This window comes from Panthera pardus, unplaced genomic scaffold, assembly GCF_024362965.1.
Source record: "Panthera pardus isolate Hobbes unplaced genomic scaffold, ASM2436296v1 HiC_scaffold_25, whole genome shotgun sequence".
Taxonomy (NCBI): Eukaryota; Metazoa; Chordata; class Mammalia; order Carnivora; family Felidae; genus Panthera; species Panthera pardus.
Window position 1 is genome coordinate 203,371 of NW_026526821.1, and position 25,817 is coordinate 229,187.

At 43.0% G+C, this 25,817-nt stretch overlaps 1 long non-coding RNA gene across 2 annotated transcripts; it reads right to left on the reverse strand.

Annotated features, from left to right (window-relative positions):
• Positions 1-1,062: 1,062 nt before the first annotated feature.
• On the reverse strand, positions 1,063-21,430 carry LOC128773425 (uncharacterized). Of its 2 annotated transcripts, XR_008417652.1 has the most exons (4): positions 20,563-21,099; positions 13,732-13,888; positions 1,454-1,571; positions 1,063-1,340 (listed from the first exon to the last, which is right to left on the reverse strand). It is a non-coding gene; the product is annotated as an uncharacterized LOC128773425 (long non-coding RNA). The 2 variants fall into 2 exon arrangements; XR_008417651.1 differs by lacking the exons at positions 13,732-13,888; positions 20,563-21,099 and adding an exon at positions 21,129-21,430.
• Between the last annotated feature and the right edge of the window lie 4,387 nt (positions 21,431-25,817).

Below are 25,817 nucleotides of genomic sequence, written 5' to 3' on the forward strand. Positions count from 1 at the left end.
GAAGCAGAACACCCACAGGAGCTGAAACACAATGAAGCAGGTGTCGGCACGTGGCCCCTTGTTCGTTCATGGGTTCTAGCAAAACAGAGCATCAGTGCCAGAAAACTCTACCCTCCCACAAGGTCCCACTTACAGCCTGAAGGTACCAGATGGCACAAGGAAAAACTACTGTCACCACACGTCATTGCCCATGTTTACCAATGCAGAAAGCCAGGGAATTCTATTCTAGAAGATTGATGGCAGTAATGCCAGTCTAATAAAGGAGCGTATTCCAGAGAGGCAGGACTCTGTGTCGAGGACCCCTCTGGTGTCCACTTCCACCAGATCTGCAGACTTTTTATTTGCACATTGAGAACAGACAGAACATGAAGGAATGAAAGAAAAGCCCAGCACCACACAGAGATTCAGGGCCACCCCAGGGTCAAAGCTCAACCTGCCATCCCATGCCTGTCCTCACTCTGCTTCCCTCCCTGACAATCTTCTGTGCAAGGCCACAGAGACCTCTGAGGAGATGGGGATTGCTGGAGTCCTTCAGGAGGCCTGGAAATATGTTTTCTGAGAGAAACACGTTACCTGTGCACATTCATTGTTCTCAAGTATATTTATCTTAATTCACAGGTAATTCAGCTTTTAAATACAATATGAGTCACATAGCCATTTTGTCCCATTGTAAAAGAGAGGTAGAAATTCTACATAAAAGAATGAACAGAAACATGTCTCAATTTCAGGTGTAAAATTCCTGTAAGGTATCATGAGACAAAGTACCAGTTACAACTGCTCCCGGTACACAAGAGAACCTGCTCATATAAACACAACTGAAGAACTCTGTGAGGTATTGGCCCTGCAGGTAATCACTGATTCTCTCCCTTCATGACTGCAGTTCCACATACATTTTTGATTACACATGCCGCTTCTGAAAATTCAGAGTATTTCCACCTAGGGGACGACTGGAGAAATTCTCTATCATACATTTACCAACACAGAAGGACCAGTAATGAATTCTGAAATTTTGCTAAGAACCCTCAGTACAAAGCACACAATATAATGTTGGAAAGAGTTTTTATCTATTCCAGTCACGAGGCTCATAGCACACATTCTGAACAAATTCATGGCCTACACTGAAATAGGAAAAAATGAAAATAATAAGGATAATCCCATGTAAAGAAGGTGTGGAAGGAGTCAGAAGCTCCAGAAGACTTGAGGGTGCAGGGAAGTGTCATCCTCCTCAAGTTATTTCCACAAACACAAAGTGAGACCCACGTGGTCCTCAGCCTCCACTCACTTGTGGCTTCCAGAGGCGCCAGCTAACATGATGATGTTAAACTGGAGAAGCCTGGAGGCTTGTGAGGACATAAATCAAATAGTAAAGACACCAGAGGACATAGAAAACCAGACAAGGCCAGATAAAAGTTTTTCAGAAAGCATTGCAACTGAAACGGGCAAGATAATTTACCTTGTCTTTCTCTGCATCCTTGGTAGAGACACAACTGATATTCTCCATGGGAGCTGCACCACATTCTAGGTCTCATAACAGATGGAGGTGGATGGAGGTTGATTCTGACTTGCATAGACTGTGTGGAAGAAAAACAAACCATCCGCCACATGTTTCATTATATTCAACTCATTCACACTCTTGGGTCCCTTACCAGGGGCAGAGGGTATTTCATGTGCCTCGGGTGACCCTTGAGGACAAGAGGGAGATCTGATCCTGTCTCTTGAGGAAGGTTTACAGGGCCTTGTTTCGGGTGTTTTTATAACTAATCAAGCAGCTGTGAACATCTCAGGTCTCAACTCGCTAGAAAATAAGTTAGGGGTGTGTCTCATCCCTCAGAGAGCCCAGCACATGGTCTCTGTACAAGCTACATCCTAGGGAGTGCTATGTCTGTCAGCATGTATAAGGCCTCCTTCCTTCTCTATCAGAGACACGTGTTGCCCAGCTCACTATGGGGAAACGACTGCCCATTTTATGCATTTCCTGAACAACTTGAAGAACATTACAATGTCCTCACTCAGGCTGACCTGAAAGCCCTGTGGTGCCATCACTGCATCTTCTCCAAACACATGACAGGTAAAAGACAAAACGTGTTTTATAAGTCAACTCATACTGGTCATATCATCTTCTACATGGTGGAGGAGAAAGGTGAAGTCCCAGAGGACCCCAGTTTGGAGAAGGTGGGAGTGGCCCTGCCCACGGATAGTGATAAAGGGCATCCCATGGGGTATGACATGGAGGGCACTTCTGGGAAAGGAGGAAATATCCTGGAAACCACGTGGACCTGCAGGACAGAAATTAAACTTTTGAGATTTGGTAGGGTAAAAGGTGAAAAATCCAACACCAACACCAACACTAACATACCTGAACCCCAGTGAAGCCAGAATGGTACCTGTCTCCTTCCCCTCCACCTGGTTTCAACAGGGCAGCATCAGTGCCACTAAACTCCACCCTTCCCACTGGGTCCCACCTAGAAATTCCAGGAGTTGGAGGAGACAAAGCAGTGCATTGCTGGCAGCATGCAGGGTACTAGCTGTGTCTGCAAATGTAGGGAAGGAAGTGGCTAGTCTTAAAGGATCAGAGGGATAATTCCATACTAAAGAAAGTCTGTTCCACACACACAGTCTTTTATTTCCAGGACTACTCTCCACCCAGCCCTCACCACCTCAACAGCTCCGTCTTGGCATAGTAAGAGCTGAAACGATGAGGAAGAATTTTGTTTCCGTACCATTCATTTATATCTTTAATCCATTTCAAGTTAATTCTTGGAGTGGTATAACAAGGTGCTAAGCTCTATTCTTACACATGTGAATATCCATTTTTCCCAGCACCAGTTATTCAAGAGACTACCCTTTTCCACTGTGTATTCTTGACTCCCTTGTCAAATACTAGTTGACTGTGCATGTATGGGTTTAGTTTTGGCTCTCCATTTCTGTTCCATTGTCTTGTGTGTGTGCTTATGCCAGTGACATAACTGATTTCTTTGTGTTAGAATGAGCTTGAAATCAAGAAGTGTGATGCCTCCTGTTTTGTTCTTTCTTGCATTGGCTACTTGGGGTCTTTTTGTGGTTCCAAATACATTTTAGGATATGTGTTTCTAATTGCATAAAAATTGCATCAGAGTCTTGAAAGAGATTGCACTGAATCTCTAGAGGGTTTTGGATAATATGGACATTGTATGTATATTAATTCCTCCGAAAGATGGACGTGGGATGGCTTTTCACTGACTTGTGTGTTCTCCTGTTTCTTTCATCCAAATTGAATTTCTTCCATTTCTGCACACAGGTTTTATAGTTTTCTGTAGAGAGATCTTTCACTTCCTTGGCTAAATTTATTACTATAAAGTTTATTGTTTTTGATGCTACTGTAAGTGGGATTGTTTTCTTTCCTTCTTAGATAATTTGGTTAGCATATAGGAACGCTACAGAATTTGATATGGTGACTTTCTAGTTTGGAACTTTACTGCATTTCTTGATTATATATTTACAGGTTCATTTACATTAAACGTTTTATTTCATTCTTTTACCTTATTAAAAAAATCATGTTATTTGGGAATAGCTGTTACACTATGTTACATTAGTTTCAGATGAAGAACATAGTGATTGGACAAGTGTATACATTTTGCTCACTAACACAGGTGTAGCTATCATCTGTCACCATGCATCACTATTCGAGTACCACTCTCTATGTTCCCTATGCTCTATCTTCTATCTGTGATTTATTCATTCCATAACCAGAAGCCTGCATGACCCAATCCCCTTCACATATCGAGGGCATCCTTGCCTTGTGCCTGATCATAGAGGAAAATCTTTCACAATTTCACTATTGAGTATGTTGTTAGCTGTGGGCTTCACATACATGGCCTTTCTTATCTTGAGATATGTTACTTCTACATGGAATTTTTAGAGTTTTTTAGCACAAATGGATACCGAATTTTCTCAGAACTTTTTTGCTCTGTCTATTGACATCGTCACATGAGTTTTCTTTTTAATTTTTTTTAATTTTTTTAATGTTTATTTATTTTTGAGACACAGAGAGACAGAGCATGAACAGGGGAGGAGCAGAGAGAGAGGGAGACACAGAATCTGAAACAGGCTCCAGGCTCTGAGCTGTCAGCACAGAGCCCGACGCGGGGCTCGAACTCATGGACGGTGAGATCATGACCTGAGCCGAAGTCGGACGCTTAACCGACCAAGCCACCCAGGCACCCCTCTTTTTAATTTTTAAAATGTATGGGGCGCCTGGGTGGCTCAGTTGCTTGAGTGTCCGACTTGGATTCAGGTCAGGATCTCACGGTCTGTGGGTACGAGCCCCACATCGGGCTCTGTGCTTACAGCTCAGAGCCTAGAGCCTGCTTTGGATTCTGTGTCTCACTCTCTCTCTGCCCCTCCCCTGCTCAGGCCCTGTCTCTCTTTCTCTCTCTGTCAAAAATAAATAAACATTAAAAATTTTTTTTAAAAATAGTATTCATTTATTTTAGTTTAAATTTATTTATGTATTTCTTTAGTATTTTATTTTTTCAAGTTTTTATTTAAATTCCAGTTGGTTAACATACAGTGTAATGTTAGCTTCATGTATAGAATGTAGTCATCCATCACTTACATACAACACTCAGTGTTCCTCACTACTAGTGCCCTCCTTAGCCCATCACCCATTTAACCCATCCCCCTGCCCCATCCCCCATGGGGACCCAATTCCAAAGTCTGACAACGGTATGCACACGGGGTCGAAAATCCCTGCAGAAATACTCAGCTTGGAACTTGGAACATCACCATGTCATTTCCAAAGCACGACTACAGCTGCACTAGAGGACTCCTGAGGCCTCCCAGAAGGGTGGCCCATACAATTGTCTGGCCTCACAACCCAAAGACTAATCCTCTCCTGCACCCTCCCTTGTGGACTAGAGTGAGCCCTTAGGGAGACAACTGCTCTGCTGTGGGGTCCATGCCTTGAGCCTCGTGGGAAATAACCCTAACCCTATCCATAACCCTCAACCTACACCTAACTCTAACTCGAACCCTAACCCTACACTTGATCCGCACCCTTGCATGGGCCCTCAAATCAGCCCTTGAGGGAGATTACGAAACTGGAGTCGCATCAGCCCTGGCGACGTCCCAGGACCATTCCCTAACCCTAACTAAGGCTCTCTCCTCATGGGGAACCAATTCCAAAGTCTGACAACAACACGCACACGGTTTGGAGAATCGGTGCAGAAATACTCGGCATGCAACCTGGAACATCACCATGTCATTTCCAAAGTGTGACTGCAGCTGCCCGAGAGGGTACCTGAGGCCTACCCAAAGGGTGGCCCATATATTTGTCTGAACTTTGAACCCAAAGAATACTCTTGACCAGCACCCTCCCTGATGAACTCCACTCAGCCTTTCGTGGAGACAATTGCTCTGTTTTGGGGGAAGGGCCTGGAGCCTCCTGGGACCTAACACTAACCCTAACCATAACCCTAAGCATAACTCACAATGTACACCTGACTGTATCTCTAACCCTAACCCTACATTTGACCTGCACCCTCGCATGGGCCCTCAATTCAGCCCTCGAGGGAGATCATGAAACTGCGTCGCTACGGCCCTGGCGATGTCCCTGGACGGAACCTTAACCCTAGCTAAGGCTCTCTCACCTTGGGTACCGAATTCCAATGTCTGACAATAGCATGCACACAGGTCCAAGAAATGGTACAGAGATACTCGGCATAGAAGCTGAAACATCACCATGTCATTTCCAAAGCATGACTGCAGCTGCACGAGAGGATTCCTGAGGCCCTCAAGAAGGGTGGCCTATACATTTGGCCTTGGAACACAAAGACTAATCCTCTCTGGAACCCTCAGTTGTGGACTAGAATGAGCCCTTCAGGGAGATAACTGCTCTGCTGTGGGGTCCGTGCCAGGAGCCTCGGGGGAACTAACACTAACCCTAACCCTATCCATAACCCACAAACTACACCTAATCCTAACTCGAACCCTAAACCTACACTTGACCCTTCCCCTCGCATGGACCCTCAAATCAGCCCTTGAGGGAGATCAGGAATCTGGAGTCGCATTGGCCCTGACAAGTTCCCTGGACCGCACCCTAAACCTAACCCTAGCTAAGGCTCTGACCCCATGGGGACCCAATTCCAAAGTCTGACAACAGCACGCACACGGGTTGGAGAATTGGAACAGAAATACTGGGCATGCAACCTGGAACATCAGCATGTCTTTTCCCAGGGCCGGCTGCACTTTCCAGAGAGGATTCCAGAGGTCTACCCGAATAGTGGCCCATACGGTTGTTTGGCCTTGGAAGCCAAAGACTAATCCTGACCGGCACCCACCCTTGTACCCTCAACTGAGCCTATCAGGGAGACAAATGCAATGCTGTGGGTTCAGCGCCTGGAGCCTCCTGGAACCTAACCCTAACCCTACCCCTAACCAGAACCCTCAACTGAAACCTAACCTGATCTCGAAACCTAGTCAAACACTTGAGCCTCACCGTTGCCTTGTCCCTCACTTCAGCCCTCGAGGGAGATCACGAGACTGGAGTCGCTTTGGCCCTGGTGATGTCCTGGACCAAACCCTAACCCTAGCTCAGACTCTCTTCCAATGGAGACCCAAGGAACAAACCATAAATCATCTATGAGAAAAATTTAAGAAACCCAAAGAAATGGAAAAAATTCCATGGTCATGGATTAGAAGAACAAACATTGTTAAGATGTCAATACTATCCAAAGCAATGGACACATTCAATGTAATCCCTATTAAAATAACACGAGCTTTCTTCACAGAGCTAGAACAACCCACCCTAAAATTTGTAAGGAGCCAGAAAAGACACCAAATAGCCAAAGTCATATTGAAAAAGAAAACAAAGCTGGAGACATAACAACTTTGGATTTTTGGTGTATTAGAAAGCCACAATCATCAAGACAGTACGGTACAGGCACAGAAATGGAGACAGACATCAATGGAACAGAACAGGGAACCCAGAAATATACCCTCAAACATATGGCTGAGTAATCTTTGATAACACAGGAAAGAATATCCAATGGAAAAAAAAGAGTCTCTTCAGCAAATGGTAATGGGAAAACTGGACAGTGAGAAGAATGAACCTGGACACTCTTCTTAAAGGACACACACACACACACACACACACACCTCAAAATAGATGAAAGATCTAAATGTAAGTCAGGGACCATCAAAATCCTAGAGGAGATAACAGGCAATCTACCTCCTTGATCCTTGCTACAGCAACTTCTCGCTTGTCATGTCTCCAGAAACAAGGGCAATAAAAACCAAAATGAACTATTGGGACCTGAAGATTAAAAGCTTCTGCACCGCAGGGGACACAATCAACAAAACTAAAAGGCAACTGAATGGAATGGGAGAAGATATTTGCAGGTGACTAATCAGATAAAGGGTTAGTATCCAAAATCCATAAAGAACTTATCACACTCAACACCCAAAAACCAAATAATCCAGTGAAGAAATGGGCAAAAAACATGAAGAGACACTTTAACAAAGATGACATCCAGATTGGTCACACATGAAAAGATGCTCAATCTCACTCATCATCACTGAAATACAAATCGAAACCACAATGAGATATCCCCTAACACCTATCAGAATGACTAAAATTAACATCTCAGGAAATGACAGATGTTGGCAAGGATGCAGGGAAAGGGAACTCTTTTGCAATGCTGGTGGGACTGCAAAGTGGTGTAGCCACTCTGGAAAATAGTATGGAGATTCGTCACAAAAACAAAAAATAGAACTACACTAGGACCCAGCAATTGCACTACTAGGTATTTATCCAAAGGATACACTAACGCTCACTCGAAGTGGCACATGTACTCCAATGTTTAAAGCAGCACTATCAACAATAGCTAAATTATGGAAAGAGCCCAAATGGCCATTGAAGGATGAATAGATAAAGAAGATATGTATATTCATACGATGGACTATTACTCGGTGATCAAAAAGAATGAAATCTTGCTCTTTGCAACAACGTGGATGGAACCGGACTTTATTATGCTAAGCAAAATATGTCAGAGAAAGACACACATCCTATGATTTCTCTCATCTGTCGAATTTAATAAAACTGATGAACATAGTGAAGTGAAAGCAAAAATAAGATACAAACAGAGAAGGAGTCAAATGATAAGAGACTGTTAAATAGAGGGAAGAAGCTCAGGGTTCCTGGAGGGTTACTGAATAGGGGTATGAGCTAAATGGGTGATGGGCAATAGGGGTGGCACCTGGGATGAGTATTGGGTATATTTTGTACTTGGATCACTAAGTTCTACTGCTGAAACTGTATTCCTCTATAAGGTAACTAACTTGGGCTTATATTTAAAAAAAGAAGAAATATTAAAAATAAGTAAAGAAATGTACTACCAGTCAAAAGAAAAGAATATTTAAATCAGGCTCTTGAGTGGAAATGAAAGACTAAAAGTGTTACAGACAAGAAAGGATCAGAGAAAACATCAAGAAACAATGACAAAACAACTAGTAGAATGGGACTAAATATATACCTATCAATAATCGCTCTGAATATAAATGGAATAAATGCTCCAATCAAAAGACATTGGATAGGACATCAGAATGGACAAAACAAACAAATAAACAAACAGAAACAAGACCTATATAGATGCTGCCTACAAAGCCTTATTTTGACTTAAGTCACTTGCAGATTTAAAGTGAGGGAATGAAGAAACATTTATCGTGCCAATAATTTCAAAAGAAAGCCAGTAGCAATATTTATATCAGGCAAAATAAACTTTAAAACCGAGACTGTAGTTTGGTACCCTTTGGGTAAATACCTAATAGTGACGTTGCATGCACCCAATATTTATAGCAGAATTATCAACAGTAGCCAAACTGTGGATAAGCCCAAGCATCCATCAACTGATGAATGTATAAAGAAGTTGTGGTGTGTGTGTGTGCCTGTGTATGTGTACATATATATACGCATATGTACGTATGTGTATGTTCATATACACATACATACGTATATACAATGAAATATAACTCAGCTTCAAGAAGAATGAAATCTTTCCATTGGCAACGATGTGGATGGAGCTAGAATGTGTTATGCTAAGTGAAATATGTCAATCAGAGAAAGACAAATATATGATTTCACTCATGTGTCATTTAAGAAACAAAACACATGAAAACTAGGGAAGGGGGCAGGAAAAGAGAAGAGTGGTAACAAACCATATGAGTATCGTAATGTTAGAGAAAGAAAAACCTGAAGGTTGATGGAGGGAGATGGGTCAGCGCTGGGCTAAACAGAGGACGAGTATTAAGGAGAGCACTTGTTGTGATGAGCACTGGGTGTTGTATGTAAGGGATGAATCCCTGAATTCTACTCTGGAATCCGAGAATGCACTGTATGTCAACTAAGACTTAAATTTAAATAAATAAATAAATAAATAAATAAATAAATAAATAAAGCTATAACAAGAGATGAGGACAGACACAATTTCATACTAAAGGGGACAGCCAAACAAGAATATCCAATGATTGTAAATTTTGATGCACCCAACATGCGATCACCAAGTATATAAAACATTTAGCAACAACCATAAAGGAACTCATTTATAATAACACAATGATAATGGAGGACTTTAACACATCACTCACATCAATGGACAGAATCTATAAACAGAAAATCAACAAGGAAATAATGGCTCTGAATGGTACACTGGACCAGATGGGTTTAACAGACATATTCAGAACACTCCATACTAAAATGGCAGAGTACACATTCTTTTCAAGCGCACATGGGGCATTCTCCAGAATTGATCACATTCTAGGTCACAAATCAGGCCTCAACAGGTACCCAAAGACAGAGATCAGACCAAGCATCTTTTCTGACCACAAAGATAGGAAACTTGAAGTCAACCGCAAAAAAAGGGCGGGGGGCAGGGGGGGAAGGCCACAAATAAATGGAGGTTAAATAACATGCTACTAAATGAATGGGTCAAACAGGAAATCAATGAGAAAATACACTGAAACAAATGAAAATGAAAATACACTGGTAAAAACCTTTGGAATACAGCAAAAGCAGTCTATGATGGAAGTATATAGCAATACAAGCCTACCTTAAAGAGCAAGAAAAATCTCAAACAATCCTAACTTACAAATAAAGGAATGAGAAGAAGAACAGAAGAAGGAAGGAAATAATAGAGATTAAGGCAGAAATAAGGAATATAGAAACCAAAAGACGCTAGACCAAATCAATGAAACCAGAGGCTGGTTCTTTGAAAACAGTAATCAACTTGAAAACCTCGTAGGCAGACTTTTAACAAAGAAGAGAGAAAGGACTCAAATAAATAACATCACAGATAAGAAAGGAGAAATAACAGTCAACACCACAAAAATACAGTTAGAAGATAATATTAAAAACTATATGCAACAAATTGGACACTCTGAGAAAAACGAACAAATTCCTAGAAACACACAAACTACCAAACCTGAAACAGGAAGATATCTAAAATCTGAAAATAGAAAGAAACCATATCAGTAATTAAAAAAATTTCCCCCCAACACAAGAGTTCAGGGCCAGATGGCTTCATTGATGAGTCTACCATACATTTAAGGAAGAGGTAATATGTATTCTCCTCGAATTATTACAAAAAAATAAAAAAGAAGGAAAACTTACAAATTCATCTTATGAGGCCATCATTACCCTGATAACAAAACCAGATGAAGCCTCCACTAAAACCGAAAACTGCAGCGGCGCCTGTGTGGCTCGGTCGGTTTACTGTCCAACTCTTAATTTCGGATTAGGACATTATCTTGTGGTGTGTGGGTTCGAGTCCCACGTTGGACCCTGCCATGACAGTGTGGGGCATGGCCAGGATTCTCTCTCTCCCTGTCTCTCTGACCCTCCCTCACTGTTATGTACTCTAAGTAAAGAAATAAACATTTCACAAAATGTTTAAAAATTTTTAAATAAAACTGCAGACCAATAGCCTGATGACTATGTATGCCAAAATTCTCATTAAAATACCTTCAAATTTAAGTCAACAATACATTAATAGAATTATTTGCCATAATCAAGTGGGATATATCCCTGGGCTGCAAGGGTGGTTGCACATTCACAGATCAATCAACATGATGCACCAGAGCAATAGAAGAAAGGATGAGAACAATATGATGCTTTCAACAGATGCAGGAAAACCATTTGACAAAATGTCACATCCATTCATGATAAAAACCCTCAGCAAAGTACATTGAGACTCAACCTACCTGCACATAATACAGGTCATCTACGAAAAACCCACAGCTAATCTCATCCTCAATGGGGAAAAATTGAAAATTTTTCCTCCAAGGTCAGGGACAAGACAGGGATGACCCCTCTCACCACTGTTATTCACATGGCACGGGAAATCCTAGCCACAGCAATCAGACAACAAAAAGAAATAGGCATCCAAATCGGCAAGGAAGAAGTAGCACTTTTGCTATTTGGAACTGACATGATGTGCTCTATAAAAAATATGAAAGACTCTCATAAAAATTGCTAGAATTGATATATGAATTCGACAAGTCACAATATACAGAAATTGATGTACATAAATGTATTGCATTTCTACACACAAATGATGAATTAACACAGAGAGAAAGGGATCAATCCCATTGACAGGTTCACAAATACCACAGGATACCAGGAATATACCTAACCAAAGAGGTGAAAGACCTGTACTCTAAAGGGTATGAAACACTGATGAAAGAAATGGAACAGGACACAAAGAAATGGGAATACATTTAATGTTCATGGATGGGAAGCACAAAATCCTGTTAAATTGTCTACACTCTTCAAAACAATCTACACATGTAATGAAATCCCTATCACACAAACAAAAACATTTGTCACAGAACTAGAACAAATAATCTCAAAACTTGTATGGAATGACAAAAGTCCCCAAACAGCCAAAACAAACTTGAAGAAGAAAAGCAAAGCTGGAGACATCACAATTCCAGACTTCAGGTTATATTACAAAGCTGTACTGATCAGAACAGTATGGTACTGGCAAAACCACAACAACAACAACAACAACAACAACAACAACAGCAGCAGCAACAACAAGAAAACACAGAGGCATAGATGAATAGAATGGAAACCCAGAAATGAACTCACACATATATGGTCAATTAATTCTCAACAAAGCAGGAAAGAATATCCAATGGGGAAAAAAAAACATAGTCTTGGGACACATGGTTGTCACAGTCACCAAAGCGTGTGATTGTGAATTCAGCTCAGGTCTTGATCTCAGGGCAGTGCAGAGCATGCGTGGGATTCTCTCTCTCCATTTCTCTCTGCCCCTCTTTTGCATGCTCTCTCTGTCTCTCAAAATAAATACATAAACTTAAAGTCTCCTCAACATATAGTTTTGGAAAAACTGGACAGCAACCTGCAAAACAAAACAAAACAACAGACCACTTTCTTACAACATACACAAAAATAAATCCAACATGGATAAAGACCTATGTGTGAAACCTGAAACCATAAAAATCCCAGAGGATAACACGGGTAGTATCTTATTTGACATTGTCTGTACAAACATCTTTGTAGATATATCTCCTGAGGTAAGGGAAACACAAGCAAAAATAATGAGACATAGTAAAAATAAAAAGCTTCCGTCACCAAGGAAATAATCAACAAAACTAAAACACCTATAGAATGATATTTGCAAATGACATCTGATAAAGGGTTAGTGTCCAAAATATATAAAGTTATACAGCACACAAAAAATGACAAATCCAATTAAAAATGGGTAGAAGACACGAATAGACATTTTCCCAAGGAAGACATACTCGTGGCCAAGAGACACATGAAAAGATGCTCAACAATACTGATCTTCAGGGAAATTAAATTCAAAAGTACAATGAGATAACATATCACATGTCAGAATGACTAAAATCAATGAAGGATGAAACAGCAGGTGTTTCCAAGGATGTGGGGAAAGAGGAACCCTCTTGCACTGTGGGGAGAAATGCAAACTGGTGCAACCACTCTGGAAAACATCATGGAGATTCGTCAAAAGAAAAAAAAACTGGAAATAGAACTACCTTACGATCCAGCAATTTCATTAGGAGGTATTTACACAAAGAATACAAAAATAATTCTTCAAGGGGATACATGCACCCTGATGTTTACAGAAGCATTTTCTACAACAGCCAAATTACGGACACTGCCCAAGCATCCATCAACTGATGAATAAACTGAGATGTAGTATATGGAATGTAATATTATTTAGCCCTAAAAACATGAAATCTTGTCATTTGTCACGAGGTGGATGGAGCGAGAGAATGTTATGCTGGGTGAAATAAGCCTGTCAGAGAAAGACAAATACCAGGTGATTTCACTAACCCATGGAAACAAAACAAAACAAAACAAGAGGTGGGGGAGAAAGGAGACAGTGACAAACAAGCAGACTGTTAACTAGGAAACAAACTGAGGGCTTCCACAGCCAGGTGGGGAATGTGTGAAACAGCTGCTGGGGATTAAGAAGTGCACCTGGGATGAGCACCGGGGGACGTGTGGAAGGGTTGCTCTACAATGTACACCTGAAACTAATACTACACTGTATCTTTACTCCCTGCAATTTAAATTAAAAGATAACATAAGGTTAATGACCGCTACCTACCAGGTTTTCTGTAGTTTTCAATCACTTCACTAGGTTGGAAAAATAACCATGAAATTTTTTAAAAAGCATGTATGATGTGGGAGACAGTTTGTGCCCTTACCTCGGTCTCTGGTTCCAGCAGGACTCAGAAACTGGGTCCCAGCTCATTCTTCTAGAAGGTCGTGAGAGGAGCATTTCATGTATCCACGTCCTAACGGAATGCAGCTCCCGTTCTTCTGAACTTCTGTCAGGGTTTCTTCCCGGAAACAAGCCTGAATCTGGAACAAACCATCGACTGCATCTATGAGGTGATGTCGTGGGACCCCGCAATTCAGGAGTCCTTTAGTAAAATACGTCTTGTTCAAATACTGTCCGGGAAGGGGAGGAAGGAAACACGGGAACAGCCGCGAAATTGCAAGGGCCTGTGCTGCTCTGCAACCAGCTTGACCAGGGAAGCCACCCAGCGCCCCCTCCTCAGCACTCAGTACAACATTGCAGCTTCTCTCTGGCGACTCAGGAGATGCCAAGTTGCTGCAAAGCTCCCAAGGTCTCCCCTGGGGCGGGCGGCAGAACCCGCTGGAAACGCAGCTCTGCTCTCTGTCCTGAGGCAGCACCAGAGGCCCTGCGTCCTCTGGGAGCAACAGAAGCCCTTCCTGCTCTCAGGGGCCCTGGGTCAGAAAAGCCGATGGTGCGCCCTCTGCTGGCCATCACTGCCCAGGCAGAGCAACCCGCCCCTCCGGATCTGTGGTACTCGAGCTCTCTCTGCTGGCCACCATGGGAATTCCTGCGATGTTGAAGGTTCTGGTCGCTCAGCTGAGAGACCGAGGTGCTCTGGGCAACTAAGCCTGTTCTCCACACTGGGAAGGGTCTTAGTGACAGGGCCTGAGACACAAAGAAATCTTTTTCTTCTCCTTTCTGGTGAGTGGAGAATGAAATCGAATTTATTAACGTAATGACATCATTTGTCATGCTTTAAGCAATGTTCACAGAAAAATAGACCGCCAACTTACACATGCTGAATAAGAGGTAATTGTGTTTACCACCAAAATACCCAGGTTAGATAAAGAGTTGACACCTTAGAGAGAGAGATACCGACGTCCAGCTATGGAATGAATGAGTCCTAGGGATACAAGGGACAGCCAATGGAATGGAGTCAATCCTGTAATAATACTGTTGCATGCTTTCACATGATAGCTACACTTGTGCTTAAGTACAACATAATTTATAGACATATGGAATGACTACAATGTGTGCCTAAAACTAATACAACAAATGTGTGAACAATGTTTAAATTAAAAATAGACACCCTTTACACTATCTTTAATTTCTCCTCCTTTGCCAATAAACTATCATTCCTGGGGCGCTTGGGTGGCTTAGTCGGTTAAGCGTCCTACTTCCACTCAGGTCATGATCTTGCAGTCCCTGAGTTTGAGCCCCACATCAGGCTCTGTCCTGACAGCTCAGAGCCTGGATCCTGCCTCAGATTCGGTGTCTCCTGCTCTCTCCCCCCACCCCAGCTCGGGCTCTCTCAAAAAAAGAAAAAAAGAAACATTAAAAATGAAAAATAATTCCTAATTTAGAATCTGTGAAATTCCATTTATACCAGATTCTCTAAAATTACCATCTTGATGTTGAGAACTTATCTGAAAAGTCACTAATACTATCTTTGATGACACATATGTGACAAGGTCAGAATGCAACTTACAGGTAGCTACACATCTGTTATGAATTCACGGTATGTATCCTTGGCTAATATTTCCAATGAAATGTGCTTTAGGGATACAGATGGATGAAATAATGTCCATCAGTCATATAGGTCAATTTCCTATAGGACCATTATGCCTTCAATTACTAATTGCCATCTCTTCAGAATTAAAAGAAAGCTGGGACAAGAAAATGTCTTTGAATTTGATGTAAGAGAAGACTATGGTGTTTTAAAGTGTTCACCTACCTTCTGGAATCCTCAGATTGGTTGTGGACAGGAGGATAGCAACCCACTATTTTGATGCACACAGCTAGTTCCAGAGGGAGAATATGGACCTTACTGTCAAATATTTCTTTTATCAGTATGAGCAGTCCACCTCTGCCAGGTCCAGACTGCAGCACCTGGGGGCAACACAATGACTGATGCCTGGGTTCAGAACATGAGGAAGGCCAGCTGGTGGGGGGAGGGGGGAAATCCAACAGGGCCTGGGGCAGTGAGGGAGATGGCTCTGGGTCACCTCCCCATAGGGCAGGCTCTGGTGTCTACCTGCTAAAGAGCAGCACACTCACCCTCAAGACATCCCTCTCCGTGACAGAACATGAGGCTGAGTCCCACAATCCCAGGAGAAATGGGGGATACACATCTTTTCAAATGCAATGGCCTCTGCAAAGCTTGGCCCCAGGGATGTTGGAGCCTTGGAGTCACGGAACTCTGATGCCCATGATACCAGCCCTTTCTGCCCCTGCACTCAGAGTCACTCATACATCCTCTCTCCCCTGACCCATCTCACCCCGTCCACATACCTGGACCAGGTCTCTACTTTCCTCCTTGTACTTCCTCTTTGTCTCTGTTTCCCTCTAACCACATCTCTCTGTTTCTTCCTTTCACTCTCTATTTGCCCAATTCCCCTATCACTCATCCAGTGTCTCTCTCCTTACCTGTCTCTTTCTCCACGTCTCCCCAGGCTTCAGGCTATCTGCTCTGTGCATGCAGCCCTGTCCAGGAGCACAGGGCACTCCTGCCTCTCCCCCTTTCCTGTCATGTTTTGTCCCGGGCCCTGATCACAATGGAGGAGAATCCCCTGTACAGCAGCTGCCCATATTGACATTTGCTATAGCAATGCTGGCAGCATGTGGACAGCCAGATATTTACCCTTGGTGGCCCAGCCATGACCCAAAAGCTGCTGGAGGGCTGGCTGCTTCCCTAAGCTGGGAGGAAAAAGGGGCTCACAGGGTTCAGGGTCCCTGGGGAAAAGTGGATTGGCTTGGCCGATGTAGAGGGAGCCATATGCTTACACACAACTCTCCTGGGCGATGTCAAAGGAACCTATCTCAGACCATGGACCTCTGCCTTCCCCATGGCTCAATATGGCAACAGGGGGAGCTTTATGGGACATCGTGTGACTCGCCACAAAAATTGCGCCATTTGCCCCCTTGGAGGCCACCTGGATTGGTGCTACTGGGGGCAGCTGGTAAGGTGCACAAGGGCCAAGAATTAATGCAGGGCCTCCTTACTGGTCTCCTGAATCCATTCCTCACCATCAGAATAGACCCTTTCCTGGAGACCTGCCCTGCTCATCAGCACAAACCCCATCAACTAGCACGTGCGCTGTGTGCTCATGAGTATCTATGTACAGAATTAACAACCACCACCAGAGCTCCCTAAAGGATGTACCCAACTCCTCAGATGGAACTATAGGTCCCTTCCAGGCAATACAACCCCAAAGAATGATCTGTCTTCTTCCACCAACACTATACATTCTACCTGTTGGTTAACTGCGTATACAGGAACCCCAAAGTGTACACTTGATGGGGAAGGAGTGTCGATTTACTGGAAGCAGACGCTGACACAGAAACACAACTATGACAAGTGTATTTGGGGACATTAGGAAGGACAATGTGGAGGGGACGGGGTGGGCAGGGAAAGCATTCAGACCAAGGGGCAGATTAGACACCATCTCTAAATATATAATACCCATAGCTGGTTTGTAATGGTTCAGTGTCCTCTTCAAATTTCAAACTGATTGCCCTCTATGTCAAAGTGATTTTGAGTTATTGCAAAGGGATCTTCTGTTCTCCTCTATACATTCGGTCTTCTACAATACATCTGTGGCCTTGGATGAGCACATATTTGTGTGGCTGCATTTGTGTGTGTGCCTGTAATGGAAGACGATTATCTTCAGATCTTAGAGTTAGATCCCTGGGTGTACACATTCTCATACTTATCTTTTCCTTCTTTGTAAAGAAGGACCTGAATTTTAATAGAAAACACACAGGGGTCTTCGTTGTATCTTTTGAAACAGGAATTGCCAATCTCCCAGCCTCAGGTATTATACCCTTAGTTTCAGGAAATTGAATGAACATCTGTTGATGATCTTCTGTGTGCAGATACATTCATTTCCACCCTGAGAAGGGTGAATGCCCACTCATCCCATACATTTTACAAATTTCTTGTGTGCTTAACCACCTCTTCATCGCACTGACCTCAGAGATCAACATTGTCCCTGCTTCTCAGATTACAAAGCTGAGGCTCTGAGATGGCCCCGCTGAGAGCTGGCATTAAGGCTGAGACAGCAGGAACACAGGCAAAGCCTCAGGAAATTGTGAGGGAAGTTTCGGAGATGCAAACCTTCAGGCAGGGTGGTGACAGCAGGTGCAGGGGTGCGGTGACAAGAGTCCAGCAGGGGCGCTTCCTGGTCAACCCTGAATTCCCCGCTAAGAGTCTGACTCAGGCTGAAGGCCAAGGAAGCTGATCTACAACCTTTCGTCACACTTAGTCTCACAGAGGCACACAAACTTAGGCAGACAAGCATCCCATAAGAACCAAGTTAAACTACAAATCTCCAGGGCATTCTTTCACACAGATCCAGAACCTTCAGAAAACCAAGGGAAACAACAGTCTTTATTTAGATAATGAACTAATTTGGCCGCACTTTGGCCACAACGACATTTCAGAGATGATACCTGCATGAACTGTCCTTGAACCCAGGCAGCAAATCTCTGTGGACTTCACGCTGCTCTCGCTCTCCCTGCCCAGGTTGTGGGCCCTGCCAGAAATGGCCTCCAACTCCATCTCACTGAGTCCAACACCCTCCCCTCTGCACCATCTCAGCTATCCCTTCTCATGCACAGTCTCCATTTCATTACCATGAGATTCATGTCTCCATCTCTTGTACTTGAGGACCCATTACTGGAGCTGCCACTATTGTAGATCAGAAGCTCCATGTCATTTGATACATGTTACTCTCTCCGCATTAGGACACTTGAAGCCCCTGAGGGGGGTGTGCCTCATCTCTCACAGGGCCAGGAACATGGACTCTGTACAAGGCATGTCTACAGAACTGATACGCCTGCTTTTCTATGAAGAGACTCTTTCCTTCTCCACAAGAGACACCTGCAGCCCAGCTCAGTAAGGGAAAATGACACAGCCCAACATATGTATGTCTTGAGAAAGCTGAAGAATCTTAACAGTGTCCTCAGCCAGCAGCACCCTTGCATTGCAAAGCCTGTGCAGCCATCTCTACATCTTCTCAAAGACTCAACAACACAGAAGCTGAATATGCTGAACATATCAACTTATACTGTTCAGATCACCTCACAAATAGTAGAGGTGGAGGTGGTGGGTCCTGTCCCTGAGAACACCAAGGAGCTGGAGGTGGCACATAGAGCCCATGAACAGTGATAAAGGGGATCTGTGGGGAAGGGCCTGTAGGGTGGACCTGGTAAAGAAGAAGGTCCTCTTGCATCCATAGGGACCTACGGGACAGAAGTGACAGGTATGTTGGTATGACAGAGAAGCAGAAATGCCCACAGGAGCTGAAACACAATGAAGCAGGTGTTGGCACCTGGCCCCTTGTTCATTCATGGGTTCTAGTAGAATGGAGCATCAGTGCCAGAAAACTCTACCCTCCCACGAGGTCCCACCTATGACCTGAAGGTACCAGATGCCACAAGGAGAAACTACTGTTACCACACATCACTGCCCATGTTTACAAATGAAGAAAGCCAAGGAGTCCTATTCTAGAAGACTGATGACACTAATGCCAGTCTAATAAATGAACGCATTCCAGAGAGGCAGACATCTATGTCCAAGACCCCTCTGGTGTCCTCTTCCACCAGATCTGAAGACTTTTTATTTGCACATTGAGAACAGACAGAACATGAAGGAATGAAAGAAAAGCCCAGCACCACACAGAGATTCAGGGCCACCCCAGGGTCAAAGCTCAACCTGCCATCCCATGCCTGTCCTCATTCTGCTTCCCTCCCTGACAAAGACATCTGTGCAAGGCCACAAAGACCTCTGAGGAGATGGGGGTTCCTGGAGTCCTGCAGGGGGCCTGGAAATGTGTTTTCTGAGAGAAACACATTACCTGTGCACATTCATTGGTCTCAGGTATGTTTATCTTAATTCACAGGTAATTCAGCTTTTAAATACAATATGAGTTGCAGAGCTATTTTGTCCCATTGTAAAAGGGAGGTTGAAATTCCACATAAAAGAATGAACAGAAACAGGTCTAGATTTCAGGTGTAAAACTCCCATAAGGTATCATGAGACAAAGTACCAGTTACAACTGCTCCCGGGACACAAGAGAACCTGCACATATAAACACAACTGAAGAACTCTGTGAGGTACTGGCCCTGCAGGTAATCACTGATTCTCTCCCTTCACGACTGCAGTTCCACGTACATTTTCGAGTACACGTGCCGCTTCTGAAAATTCAGAGTATTTCCACCTAGGGGACGACTGGAGAAATTCTCTATCGCAAATTTACCAACACAGAAAGATCAATAATGAATTCTGAAATTTACCTAAGAACACTCAGCACTGCACAAAGCACACAATATAAAGTTGGAAAGAGTTTTCATCTTTTCCAGTCACGAGGCTCATCGCAGACATTCGGAACAATTTCATCGCCTACACTGAAATAGGAAAAAATGAAAATAATAAGGATAATCCCATGTAAAGAAGGTGTGGAAGGAGTCAGACGCTGCAGAAGACTTGAGGGTGCAGGGAAGTGTCATCCTCCTCAAGTTATTTTCACAAAGTGAGACCCACGTGGTCCTCAGCCTCCACTCACTTGTGGCTTCCAGAAGCGCCAGCTAACATGATGATGTTAAACTGGAGAAGCCTGGAGGCTTGTGAGGACATAAATCAAACAGTAAAGACACCAGAGGACATAGAAAACCAGACAAGTCCAGATAAAAGTTTCCAGAAAGCATTGCAACTGAAACGGGCAATAGAATTTACCTTGTCTTTCTCTGCATCCTTGGTAGAGACACAACTGATATTCCCCATGGGAGCTGCACCACGTCCTGGGTCTCATAAAGGCTGGAGGTGGATGGAGGCTGATTCTGACTTTCATAGACTGTGTGGAAGAAAAACAAACCGTCCGCCACATGTTTCATTATATTCAACTCTTTCACACTCTCAAGTCCCTTACCAGGGGCAGAGGGTTTTTCTGGTGCCTCGGATGACCCTTGAGGACAAGAGGGAGATCTGATCCTGTCCCTTGAGGAAGGTTTACAGGGCCCTGGTTCAGGTGTTTTTATAACTAATCAAGCATCTGTGAACAGCTCAGGTGTCAACTAGCTAGAAATAAAGTCAGGGATGTATCTCATCCCTCAGAGAGCCCAGCACATGGTCTCTGTACAAGCTACATCCTAGGGAGTGCTATGTCTGTCAGCCTGTATAAGGCCTCCTTCCTTCTCTATCAGAGGCACGTGTTGCCCAGCTCACTATGTGGAAATGACTGCCCATTTCATGCATGCCCTGAGAAACTTGAAGAACGTTCCAACGTCCTCACTCAGGCTGACCTGAAAGCCCTGTGGTGCCATCACTGCATCTTCTCCAAACACTCAACAAGTAAAAAGACAAAACGTGTTTTATAAGTCAACTCATACTGTTCAGATCATCTTTCCAGATGGTGGAGGTGGAGGGTGAGGTCCCAGAGGCCACCAGGTTGGAGAAGATGGGGGTAGCCCAAAGCCCACAGATGGTGATAAAGGGCAGCCCATGGGGTGTGACATGGAGGGCACTTCTGGGAAAGGAGGAAATGTTCTGGAAGACACGTTGACCTGCAGGACAGAAATTAAACTTTTGAGATTTGGTAGGGTAAAAGGTGAAAAATCCAACACCAACACCAACACTAACATAGCTGAACACCAATGAAGCCGGAACGGTACCTGTCTCCTTCCCCTCCCCCTGGTTTCAACAGGGCAGCATCAGTGCCACAAAACTCCACCCTTCCTACTGGGTGCCACCTAGAGCTTCTAGGAGTTTGAGGCGACAAAGCAGTGCATTGCTGGCAGCATGCATGGTACTAGCTGTGTCTGCAAATGTAGGGAAGGAAATGGCTAGTCTTAAAGGATCAGAGGGATAATTCCAGACTACTAAAGAAAGTCTGTTCCACACACACAGGCTTCTATTTCCAGGACGACTCTCTACCCAGCCCTTCACCACCTCAACAGCTCTGTCTTGGCATAATAAGAGCTGAAATGATGAGAAAGAATTTTGTTTTTGTATCATTCATTTACATCTTGAATCCATTTCAAGTTAATTCTTGGAGTGGTGTAACATAAGGTGCTAAGCTTTATTCTTATACATGTGAATATCCAATTTTCCCAGCACCAGTTATTCAAGAGACTACTCTTCTCCACTGTGTATTCTTGACTCCCTTGTCAAATACTAGTTGACTGTGCATGCATGGGTTTAGTTTGGGCTCTCAATTTCTGTTCCATTGTCTTGTGTGTGTGCTTATGTCAGTGACATAACTGATTTCTTTGTGTCAGAATGCAGCTTGAAGTCAAGAAGTGTGATGCCTCCTGTTTTGTTCTTTCTTGCATTGGCTACTTGGGGTCTTTTTGTGGTTCCAAATACATTTTAGGATATGTTTTTCTAATTGCCTAAAAATTGCATTGGAGTTTTGATAGAGATTGCACTGAATCTCTAGATGGCTTTGGGTAGTATGGACATTGTATCCATATTAATTCCTCCAAAAGATGGACATGGGATGGCTTTTCACTGACTTGTGTGTTCTCCCGTTTCTTTCACCCAAACTGAATATCTTCCATTTCTGCACACAGGTTTTATAGTTTTCTGTAGAAAGATCTTTCACTTCCTTGGCTAAATTTATTCCTATATATTTTATTGTTTTTGATGCTGTTGTAAATGGGGTTGTTTTCTCTACTTCTTTTTAGATAATCTTTTTAGATAATAGTGTATAGGAATGCTACAGTATTTGATATGGTGACTTTCTATTCTGCAACTTTACTGCATTTCTTGATTAGATATTAACAGATTCTTTTACATTAAACTTTTTATTTCATTCTTTTACCTTATTTAAAAAAATCATTTTAGGGGCGCCTGGGTGGCGCAGTCGGTTAAGCGTCCGACTTCAGCCAGGTCACGATCTCGCGGTCCGTGAGTTCGAGCCCCGCGTCAGGCTCTGGGCTGATGGCTCGGAGCCTGGAGCCTGTTTCCGATTCTGTGTCTCCCTCTCTCTCTGCCCCTCCCCCGTTCATGCTCTGTCTCTCTCTGTCCCAGAAATAAATAAAAAACGTTGAAAAAAAATCATTTTATTTGGGAATAGCTGACACACTATGTTACATTAGTTTCAGATGAACAACATAGTGATTGGACAAGTGTATACATTCTGCTAACCCAGGGGTAGCTATCATCTGTCACCATGTATCACTATTCCGGTACCATTCTCTATGCTCCCTATGCTATATCTTCTATCTGTGATTTATTCATTCCATAACCAGAAGCCTGCATCACCCAATCCCTTTCACATACCTATGGCATCCTTGTCTTGTGCCTGATCTTAGAGGAAAATCTTTCACAATTTCATTATTGAGCATGATGTTAGCTGTGGGCTTCACATACATGGCCTTTCTTATGTTGAGATATGTTCCTTCTACACTGAATTTTTAAAGAGTTTTTTTTTTAGCACAAATGGATACCAAATTTTCTCAGAACATTTTTCTGTGTCTATTGACATTGTCCCATGAGTTTTCTGTTTAATTTTTTAAATGTATTTATTTAGTTTAGTTTAAATTTATTTATGTATTTCTTTAGTATTTATTTTTTCAAGTTTTTATTTAAATTCCAGTTGGTTAACATACAGTGTAATATTAGTTTCAGGTATAGAATGTAGTCATCCATCACTTACATACAACACCCAGTGTTCCTCACTACTAGCGCCCTCCTTAGCCCATCACCCATTTAACCCATCCCCCTGCCCACCTCCCCTCTAGTAACCCTCCATTTGCTATTTATAGTTAAGAGTCTGGTTTCTGGTTCATTTTTCTTTCATTCAATTATGTGAGGGGACACATTTATTGATTTGCATTTCTGAAACATCCTTCCTTTACAGGGAAAAAACCCTTCATCATGGTCAATGATCCTTTTAATGTGATGCTGAATTTGGTTTGCCTATACATTATTGGGAATTTTTCATCTATATTCATCACGGGGATACTGGCCTATAGTTTTCTGTTCAGGTAGTATCCTTCTCTGGCTTCCTACCAGGGCAATTCCAGTGTCATGAAATGAGTTTGGTGGTGTTCATTCCTTTTGAATCAGTGAGAGGACTGCTGTTAGTTTCTTCTACAAACGTTTGGTCAAATTCACCAGTGAATCCACCTGGTCCTGGGCTTTTTTCCCCTGAGAGAATTTCGATTACTGATTCAATTTACTTGCATTGGTTATCTTCTTGTATTGATACAGTCTTCCTTTAATGGGTCTGCGCAAACCTTCTATATCTTCCTGATACAATCTTGGTAGGTTGTGTGTTTCTAAGAGCCTATTCATTTCTTCTAGGTAGGCGGTTTGCTGGCCTCTAATTTGGCCATAGTCGCCTCTTTGTCTCCTTTATGTTTCTGTGGTACCAGATGTAATGTCTTCTCTTTCATTTACAATTCTTTTGATTTGGGTCCTCTCTCTGTCTTAGCATAGTCTATGTACAGTATTGTCAATTTTGTTTCACTCTTCAGAAAACCCACTGTTGGTCTTCTTCATATTTTCTATTGATTTCATGGTCTCAGTTTCATTGGTTTCCACTCTCATATGTATTACTGTCTCCCTTCTGAGAACATTGGACGTAGATTGTTGTTTTTTTCTAGTTCTTTGAAGTTAAAAGTAGTTTGTTCATTTGAGTCCCAAATCTATCCTCCACACATGCAAATCCAGTGACTCATCAGAGAACCTTCAACAGGTCTTTCCTGTCCTGTCATTCTCAGAACTTGAGAAATAGAACCAGAAAATTTATTTGAAGACACAATAGATGAAAACTTCCCTAATGCGGGGAAGGAAACAGATCCAGAAGCAGGAGGCACAAAGAACCCCCAATATATTCAACAGAAGCAGATCCACACCAAGTCATATAGTAATTAAAACGCAAAATGTCATGATAAAGAAAAATTTTAACAGCAGCAAAACCAAAGATGACAGTTACCTACAAGGGATACCCCATAAGATTATCACTGGATGTTTTTCAGAAGAAACTTTGAAACCATAAGTAAGCAGCATGGTATGGTAAAGGTGCTGAATGGAAAACATCTGCAGCCAAAGAGAGTCTATCCAGCACACTATCATTCAGATGGAAGGAGAGATCAAGAGGTTCCCAAATAAATGCTAAGCGAGTTCACAACCAACAAACCACCCCTGCAAGAAATGTTAAAAGGGACTCTTTAAGTGGAAAAGAAACACCTAAATTGACAGTATTAAAGGGTGAAACGCAAAAGCAATAAAAATGAGTATATCTGTAAAACATCAAAGTATTCACAATATGAAAGGTTTTGAAATATGAACACTACATATCTACAACACGGGGAGGAGAGGAGTAAAGAACTGGTTGTGGGGTCCCCGGATGTGGGGACCATGACCTGAACAGAATTATTCAGCGAGGAACACAGAAGTTTGACATGCCATTTTCATGGCTGGGATGGAGCTGCAGATGGGGATACTGAGCCAAAACCTAACCTTGGCCCAAACAATAGGTTTCCCCCTGAGCCCAAAGCCAAGGACTGACCCACACCCTAACATGTGCCCTCAACTCAGCTGTCTGAGGAGATCACTGAATGAGTGGTGGTTGGGCCCCTACTTCCTCTTGGGACCTAACCCTAACATTAGTCATGGCCTGGTCCCAAGGAGGTTCCACCTCCTAGGTCTGAGAAAAGAACTGATTTGGGGCCCATGACTGGCACAGCATCATTCAGCAAGGAATCCAGGAGTTTGCTATGAAATTTCCAGAGTCCGAATGGAGCTGCAGAAGGGGATCCTATGCCAAAACCTTATCCTGAACACACAAATAACTGATTCCTGATCCCAAACCCTAAGCCTGTCCCATACCCTAACAGGGACCCTCAACTCAACCCCCCATGGAGATCACTAAACTGGTGTCAGTTCTGTCCCTGCCACCTGTCAGGACCTAACCCTACCCATAACCAAGGCTCTTGCCCTAAGGGGGCCCACCTTTTAGGTCTGAGGTAAGAGCAGATTTG